The 9,425-nt window shown below is 38.5% G+C and overlaps 1 non-coding gene across 1 annotated transcript; it reads left to right on the plus strand.

Annotated features, from left to right (window-relative positions):
* The first annotated feature begins 542 nt into the window (after positions 1–542).
* Positions 543–649, plus strand: LOC123460416. Its single transcript, XR_006636981.1, has one exon. It is a non-coding gene; the product is annotated as a U6 spliceosomal RNA (small nuclear RNA).
* The last annotated feature ends 8,776 nt before the right edge of the window (positions 650–9,425 follow it).

Raw genomic sequence — 9,425 nt, forward strand, 5'->3', positions numbered from 1 at the left:
CACCTCAGCACTGAAGCAGACCAAAAATGAACCCAACATGGCTCAGGGAAATCTTGCGGAAGAGGGGGCGGAAAGAATGTCAGAGTTACATGTTGGGTCATGATTTGCAGAGATATTTATCATACTAATAACTGGGGGCTAACTCCACAATGCACGACCCATTTTCAATAATAAGGAGGGTCTAATTGGAGGGGGTAGATCACAGATGAGCCTAAATAATGGTACCAAACTGCCTGTATTTACTGAAAAGAAAACTAATAAATTAAATTAAAAAAAAATAATTGAAAAAAAAGAATATCTGTCAATGAATAGGACATTCTCATGAAAGCAGACAGAAAAGGTGCTTAATAGTAAATATTCTGTTTGTAGAAAATAACTCCAAAAAAACAAAATCAAGCAATAGTCTTTGCAATATTAATAAAGAGGATAGAAAAGGCTTTGGTATGTAAGTGACCTTAGACTGTGTGGCCCAGGTAAAAAACAAACTTTCAGAATAGAAAGATCCAGTAGTATAAAAATGCCCATAAGAAAACCTAGAAGCAGTGCTCACTTCGGCAGCATAGCTACTAGAATTGGAACAATACAAAGAAGATTATCATGGTCTCTGCACAAGGATAACACACAAATTCATGAAGCTTTCCATATTTTTTATAATAAATATAAAATATATTTTTAAAAAAAAACACATTTTAACAGGCATAGTGGTGCATACTTTAATCCTATCACTCAGAAGGAAAACATAGAAAGATCACTGTGACTTCAAGGCCAGTCTGGGTGTACAGAGTGAGTTCCGGGTCAGCTTGGGCTAGAGTGAGACCCTACCTCAAAAAATTTAAAAACAGATGATCTAGAAGCAGTAGAGATGTCCACTGTGGACATGTTCAGTAAATAGCATAGACAGTAATGTGGTATAAACATGGACATAACACCAAGTCATGAAGAGGTCACAGAGAATTTATAAAGCCAAACCTTGAAGAACCCAGTGAGAATTTTGCTTAATTAAGGAAATGGGAAATAATTCTTGATCACATTTTGGGCAGAGTAATGGTATAACCTCATTGTTCATCAGAACATTTGAAAACAAGTATTGGAAAAGTGAGAGAGTATAATTAACTTCTAAATGCAGGTTTAATTAGATGAGGACAGATAAGTGAGCAGTGATTTGAGACCATGATGCAGATGAAACCTGTACAAACAGAACCTGAAAAGTTGAGTGAACAACCTGATTTAGGAGATGTGTTGTTAAGTATGGGAAAAGAAAGAAAACAGTAGATGAAACAAAGTTGAGGAAATTCTTTTTTAAAATGGGAGAAATAGATACTTATTCTAGTAAATATTACCCAATAAAGAAGATGAAACAGATGAACTAACTGAAATAAAAAAGAGGAAACCAAGTCAGAACTAAAAGATTTGCCTTAGGAAGAAATCTGGACAGCTCTTCCGCAAAAGGGAAGATGGTAAAGGGTATAGATGGCTTAGGGGAGTAAATGAGGTAGTGGTTGACCACTGAAATTCTCTTCTGTTTGCTTAAATTTATTTGGTCAAATAAAAATCAGATTGTTACCTGAGAATACAGACAGGTATAAAAGAAATAGCAGATTTGAGTAGAAAAAAAAGAGGATTGAAATGATCATCTGGGAAAGTCAGCAGAGCAGAGGAATGGAGTATGATTGCCAGAATAAATTAAGGGACAGGAAATCTGGTTTAACCAAGGTTAGAATTCTTGCCAAATGATGATGTTTCAGTGAGACTCTATGTTTGATTGCATTGCCTCTATCTTTAAAAAAAAAGAAATTATTTCAGCCAGGTGTGGTGGCACATGCCTTTAATCTCAGCACTCAGGAGGCAGAGGTAGGAGGGTCGCTGTGAGTTCAAGGCCACCCTGAGACGACAGAGTGAATTCCAGGTCAGCCTACCTCGAAAAACCAAACACACACATATATATATATATTTTTCCCGATTCCTCTATGGTTTTGGCTGGGGCCCTGGTAAAGTGTGATGGTTTGATTCTCTCTTCAGGTCCTACTTCCTTCTGAAATAGAGAAGCAAATTTTTTAATGAAGAGTGAATTCAGCACAGGTTAAATGAAATAGCCATTATTAGTTTAGAGAGAATTTAATGGGTATAGACTCTTTTATAGCCCAAGATTAGTGGGAGCTTGACATTGGAAAGCAGACTCATTATCTGGATGTGACTTGTTTCCTGGTCCAGATATTGATTCCTTTCTACTGCACAGATCTGTTAGCCAATCTAAGAGCAGTTAGTTACCCACCATGGCTGTGTGCCACTATTGTACTTGTGTATATGTGTGTGTGTGTGTGTGTGTGTGTGTGTGTGTATGTATGTATTTCTTTAGCAAAATTTGTCAATCCTATCTGGTCTGACATAGGACTGTTGAGTAAAAACAAACCTTTTGTTGTTATTATTGTTGTTGAGCCACTGAAGTTTGCAAGGACTACTTTTTTTTTAGTCAGCTAATCTGAAATGACCTAAAATGTAGTTGTTAAAATTTATCCCACTTCCTTATTTTCATTAATCATTAATATTAAAAAGGAAGTCTGTGTCACCTAGAGATTTCTGCATTCACAGTTGTATCTAAAACTGGTTTCACAGCATCTCATACCATGTCATTGTACTCCATAAAACTTGCTGAATAAATGAGTGCAAAAAGAATAGGGAAGTGTCTGTAAAGACTGAGAGTCATACTAATTTATTCAATTTTCTTCTAGTTATTCTTTTTTTTAAAAAATTTTTTAACCTGGAAAGAATAGTGAATGAAATAGAAAAATAGAGTTTGTTTCCAGAGTAACATGTATGCATGCAGTGAGACTCTGACAGGCATGTTTCTTCACTAGGAAATAAAACAATCCTCCCTGAAAGTTGGATGCTGATTTGCCTTGGCTGGCCACAGTGCCATATTTCTTCAATGGCAGTGTCTCTAAGCACGGCATACTTTTGTTGGAGACCTTTGGGTTGACATTTGCCTTTGCCCAAATATGCCACTGAGAACACAGGGCGATGTTTTCAAAAGAAATTCTATGTTTCACATATGCATAAAATATCACAATCAGTGGAAACTGTTTTGACAACGAAGATGCGATTTTCTAGGTACTAACCTATATGAGCTTTTTGTGTAAGAAAGTTTCAGTGGGTGACTAAAAATATGGTTATATTTGTTAAGGGTGTTCTTAGGAAACTTGAGATGGAGATCACAATTTCAAAACATGTACTTATTAGAATATATACTCCCATCTTCCACTTGCCATGATTCTTCTCTAAGGAATAGTGCTAAGAGAGGATTAAGGAGGTACCACAGTGGTAGGGTACCAGCCTAGCATGTACAAGGCCCTATATACAATCCCTGGAAGTGCAGTACTAAAAGTAAAACCAGTGAAGACAGAACGAGTTACAAGGAATGAACAAACAGAAAGGGTAATAGCAGGTTATTTAGTTTTTCATTTGACTTCTGACCCTATCTAACATTTCCTTCAAATGGTCCTCCTAACTATTCCAAAACTGAGAGAAATTTCACTTTGTAGAACATTTATTTTTCATAATCATTATTATTATTATTGTTATTGTTATTAACCTCTTTTCCCTCTCTTTGCCCCATATCATGGGGAATGCTCCTCATTGGGGTTACAGATATTCCCTGTGTGGTTGTGGTGTATGCCTTGTGGGAGCATCAGTCAGTTATTTTGTTGGGGAGGAAATGTCTCCAGGCATGATGTCTCCACCTGTGTCTCTTACAATCTTTCAACCCCCCCTTCCACAAAATTCCCTGAGCAGGGGTGGGTGAGTTTTAAGTCTACTTCATTGATGAGCTCTTAGGAGCCTCTGGATCTCTGCATTGGTAGATATTGAGTATCCTCAGAGTCCATCTCTTATACCCTGGTGCTGATTATCAGGTTCAGCATGGAAGCAGCACTCATACTCATTTCCCCAATTCCACATTTAAAAAAAAAAATTGTTCATTTTTATTTATTTGAGAGTGGCAGAGAGAGAGAGAGAAAGAGAGAGAGAGAGATGGGGGGGAGAATGGGCATGCCAGGGCTTCTAGCCACTGCAAATGAACTCCAGACACATGCACCCCCTTGTGCATTTGGCTAGCATGGGTTCCAGGGAATCAAGTCCCCAACCAGGATCCTTAACCACTAAGACATCTCTCCAGCCTGACCAATTCCACATTTTTAAGAACTGCTTTTAAGTCATAGAGTTGGTTATTTTGATCAATTTCTATTCCTATTCTTCCTACTTCCTACATCCCATTCTTCTGTACCTTTCTCTGATCCTCTTACCCTCTTTTGTTCCTTTTTGTTAAGCACTGACTTAATGTGTTGTGAAAGTGTTCCATTTACCCCAGATAGAAAGGGCAATTACAATCCAAAGACATGATTCCATTTAAGCCCAGCTGGGTGAGCTGATGAATCTACTGGAATTACTTGCAGGAGCCCAGGTAAGGGTTGCTTGCAAGAATGTGGGGGACTCAACAGTACCTGCATCACAGGGAGCTCCTCATTCCAGGATGAGGGATGACTCAGAAAAGCTACATTACTTAGTTTCCATGCACAACATTGAGGCAGCTAACTGCTCCCCAGAAAGTCTACTTCCCCAAAATTCCCCTCTTCCCCCCAAATTAATCATAACTTATGGGAGGGTCCTAGTAATCTTCACAAGTCTTAACTTTCTTGGAGTTTTGTGAGCCTCCCTCTTTCAGTGAGGGAGTACTTTAAATGGAATGGAATAGTTTCACAGCACTGTGTCATAACTGTTGCCCAGGTTTGATTTCCATAGTGACTTAATCAAAAAGAACAAGTGTAATTCACAATATTAAAATGGGTTGATCCTATATTCCTTGACTCTCTATTTGAAAAGAAATAAGATATTTTTTAACCAGAGAGTTTACTCTGCAAAAGGTTTGAGAAGAAACAACTGTTCAGTAAAGAGAGGGTGGGCAGAGTTCTAAACATGAAGACTGATGTGCCCTCACAAGTGTTGTTTTACACCTCACTACAAATGGCCCAAATGTAACTTGCATTTTAGAAGTAGTTTCACACACTTTTCCCCAATCTTTAATATTTTTCCTGCTCCCCAAGTACCAACTCATGTTAGTCTAATCAGTAAAACTCCTCCATAGTCCTCCACATTTATACTCACTGTATAAGCAGTACCGCTTGTCAATAATGCTCAACACTTTCCAAGGAAAGTTCTTTCAGGCCAGCTCTGCTGCCATGTCCTTATGCTAAAACCTGGAAATTTGAGTTATGCTGTCTGTATAACGCATTATATTCATGGGATCCTGTGATGGTTAAGTTTCGGTCAACTTGGTATATTTAGGAATCCACAGACATTCCTCATAAGTGGGTCTCTTAGGTTGCTTCCAGGAAGGATTAACTAAAGGAGGAATCCTTCCCTGACTATGAGCCCTTCCCCCAGATTGGGCAGCCCCTCTCCAAGGGGAGGCTTTATTGAAAGAAGCTCTGGGATGAAAAGTGGTCTCCTCCCCTCCCACATGGTTACTTGCTGCTTTCCAGTGTGGACTGAAGTCCAGTGTGGACAGGAGAGCAGTGTCTCTCCAGGACACCTCTAGGCCTTCAGTGCCAGACTGGGACTGCTGAGGCATCCAGCCTCTTGGATTGAGCAGCTACCAGGTTCCTTGACTCTCAGGCCTGTAATCTGCTACTGTTGGACTGTCATAAACTAACCTAATAAATTCCCTTTTAATATAATTCATTCTATCACTTCTGTTCCTCTAGAGAACCCTGACTAATATAGGCCATGTATGTAAAAAATTGTAAGGGCTGAGAGATGGCTTAGCAGTGTAGGTGCTTGCCTGCAAATCCAAAGGACCCAGGTTTGATTCCCCAGAACCCACATAAGCCAGAAACACAAGGTGGAACATGCATCTGGAATTCATTTGCAGTGGCTAGAGGCCCTGGTGTGCCCCTTGTCTCTCTGTCTATCTGCCTCTTTGTTTTTGTCTTTTTCTTTTGGTTTTCCAAGGCACCGTCTCACTGTAGCTCACACTGACCTGGAATTAGTCTCAAGCTCAGGGTGGCCTTGAATTCATGGTGATCCTCCTACCTCTGCCTCCCAAGTGCTGGGATTAGAGGTGTGTGCCACCACACCCAGTGTTCTTTCTCCCTCTATTAAATAAAAAATTTAAAAAATTGTAGCAAATAATTTCACTATGTATATTATATTTTTAATTTTTTTCCATTTTCCCTAATAATTGTGCAATGTTATATTGCAATATTCATTTTGACCTCTGAGTTTCCTGATTATATAGTATTATTTTCAATATTACACTGTTAATTACCTTGCTTTGAGAATAAATCCTATTCTAACCTTTCTCCTCTAGGCAAAATTAAACAATCTAGGCTACATATCAAAAGTTACATTTAAACATGTGAAAAAAAAGGTTTTAGTGTTTTCTATATTAAACTATTAACTATTAAGCATTTTTTATTTTCTATCATTTATTTTCTAACATGTGTATATGTGTATGTATACTTAAATTACTTCATTTGTATAGCCAAATATATGCCTCATTATACTTCAGATTTAGGAATTTTGTTTTTATTTATTTATTTTTGCTTTAAAATAAAATGGTTGGCAAACTCCATGAATGATGTATAATATCAGAATTAGTAGTACTTAGCAGTTAGGTTCTTAGCAATGCTAATGTCAGACGACAGACAAACTGGATGTCACACAAAGACCCGCTTGACTTCACCCTTGGTGTGCTCTGCAGAGCTGGCTGTGATTCTCCATTTTAGGATACAATAGGCAGGTCGTGTTCAGAAGTTGGCAGTGACTCGGGGAATGATGCAGAAGAAAGGGGAATTCAGATACCTGGCATTTGCAACACACAGTGGAAGAGGGAGTACTTCTTAGAAAGCAACTGCTCTTGTAAAATTTGTGCATGCTCTGGTGTTATGCTTCCTCCTTCATTGAAAAGCATATATTAAAACCAAGCATAATAAAAATTGTGTTACATTTTTTAATCATTAGTATATGCTATTTGTATACAACAATTAGTTTCATCAAGACATTTCCACACATATATACAATATACCTCATTTATTTCACCACTTTCACCCTCTTTTGCCAACTTACTCTTCTTTCTATTCCTGATGGGTTTAATCAATGTAGATGTTTCGTAGTTTACTGCATAATTTCATTGGCTTGCTGTATCTCAGACATTGCAATTCTCATTCGCTAGGTTTTCTGTTTGCTTTCTGCTTCTTCCCAAATTCCTTATCTTTTCATGCTAGTGTCCACCTAGTCTACTAAAAATTTTAGCTGTTAATTTAGTCAGATAACTCCCATACCTGAATCTTTTCCATGTTTGCATCTATTTCTTTTCCTTTCTCTGTGTGTGTGATAGATTATATTCAATGATAGATATTGTGTGTAAAAAGCAGTTGAGTTTACAGTAAATGTTTATGCATAGCAATAAGCATGGCTCTTCTCTCAGGCCATTAGTATAAAGAGTTGACTCAACCTAGTAGTAAGTTGTACCAGTGACTGTTGGTGGCTATCATATTCTTAGAATGAATTCTAATAAGCCCACAATGTTCTCTTAGTATTTCTGATCTACCTTATACTTTCAGCATATTTTTATCAAAGAAGGAGACTTCTTGCATGCTATCTCCCACCTCGTGCTATATAGTATCCAGGGTCAGTACCAAATTCAAGTTTCATCATGGAAATAACAGGAAAACGGTTCTTTTGTTCCAGCCTTAAGCAGGCTTCTGAGATATACTTCATAGGGATAGTCCTTACCCAGCATCTATGCCTAAAACACCAAAGCCAGTCGTCTCCACCCTAGAACCCTGTATTGATTTAGAAGGATGAGGGATATCTTTGTTTTGCCAGCCCTGCTTTTGTATCCCACTGGTACTAGTGAAACTTTTAGGCATAAGTGGATTTTCTTTTCTGCTCCTGAAAGCTGATGGACTTTGTGTAATTTTAGTAGCAAGTAAAGGTTAACTTTCTTAGCCCTCTCCAGTGAGAAGGTGTCACAGGTGTGAATCAGAAGGTACCTGCCGAGATTTCCAGGTTCTGTGTATAGGAACAAAGAATTGGATCAGATACAAGTTGGTAATGACAGGAACTGATACAGTTTATTGAGAAAGAGAAAAACAGAATGGCAGTGAGCTATACAGTTGTGAAAGCCCTAAGGCTAAAAGCCCTGGTCCCAAGCATCAAGATACTTTACAGGTGATTTATTTAGCACCTGTATTGATCTTCATCTACCATTGCTTTTTTTTTTCATGTTAATCTCCATACTTCTTTCTCCATCCCCTATTCTCTTACTGTAGAGACCCATATTTCTCTAATCAAGGCAAGGAAGTATTCAAAGAGGGAATGTGAGAAACTACTTGCTTTTTCCATGATAGATGCCTTTGACCTGATATCACAGGTGTAAGATGTGAGTGATATTCATACCTGTTTTTTTTTTAAATGATAAACAATTACCATGCTGTAATTACTTAGAGACCAGACTTCAAGGTCAGACAACTCTCAAATCCAGGTTGACCCTCAGGCTGTGATACTGAGCAGAACTCCACTGGTTCTCTTCCTGGGTAATCATTCTTTGTCATAAAGATGCAGGAAAGGACCATGGGAAAGAGCTGGTTGAACCATTGAATTCACTTGTGTTTGGCATGATGAATTCTAAATCCTGATATTATCCTAGTCACCATTAGAGGTTTATTAACATTTAGGTTGTCATCTTATTATGTGCTTTGTGGAAGCTATGTCTTCCTCTTCACTTTGACAAAAGTGAAATCTTTCATTTTTCTCATTCTTCCCTCTAGAGGAATATCTTCCACTAGAAATATTCACTAATAGATAAAACTTGTGATTTGGAGGACTGGAGTGATGACTCAGTTGTTAAGGGAACTTCCTGCGAAAGTGTGAAGACCTGAGGAGGCCTGAGAGATGGCTTGAGCTAGGTCCTCATGACCCACGTAAAAAATGGGTGTGGCCACATGTATCTGAAATCCTAGTCCCAGAGGGGAGCAGAGACCTGAAAACCACCTGAGCTCACAACACAACAGCAAGCTTCAGGATGGGTAAGAGACTCTGAAGTAAGAATGGATGGAAGAGTAGTGGTCTGGGAGATCTCAAGTTCTAGCCAAGCCACCATTGTTGAGCACAGGCTGCCACATGCAAGAGCATGGGGCACCACACGGGCACACTCACACTCATAGCACATAGACACACACACAAGCAAAATAATATGATTCTGTAGTAAAACTGCTTATTGTCATTCTTGTGTGTGGAAACTATTTTCTGGTAATGTTCTACACCACAACTGGAAGGAAAACTTTCCATTGAGGGCGGAGGTCTTAGTTGAGTGGTAAATCACTCAGTTAGCGTGTGTGAGTCAGCAAGGGGAAAAAAGTAAAGAAAAC

The sequence above is a fragment of the Jaculus jaculus genome, chromosome 4 (assembly GCF_020740685.1).
Source record: "Jaculus jaculus isolate mJacJac1 chromosome 4, mJacJac1.mat.Y.cur, whole genome shotgun sequence".
Lineage (NCBI taxonomy): Eukaryota > Metazoa > Chordata > Mammalia > Rodentia > Dipodidae > Jaculus > Jaculus jaculus.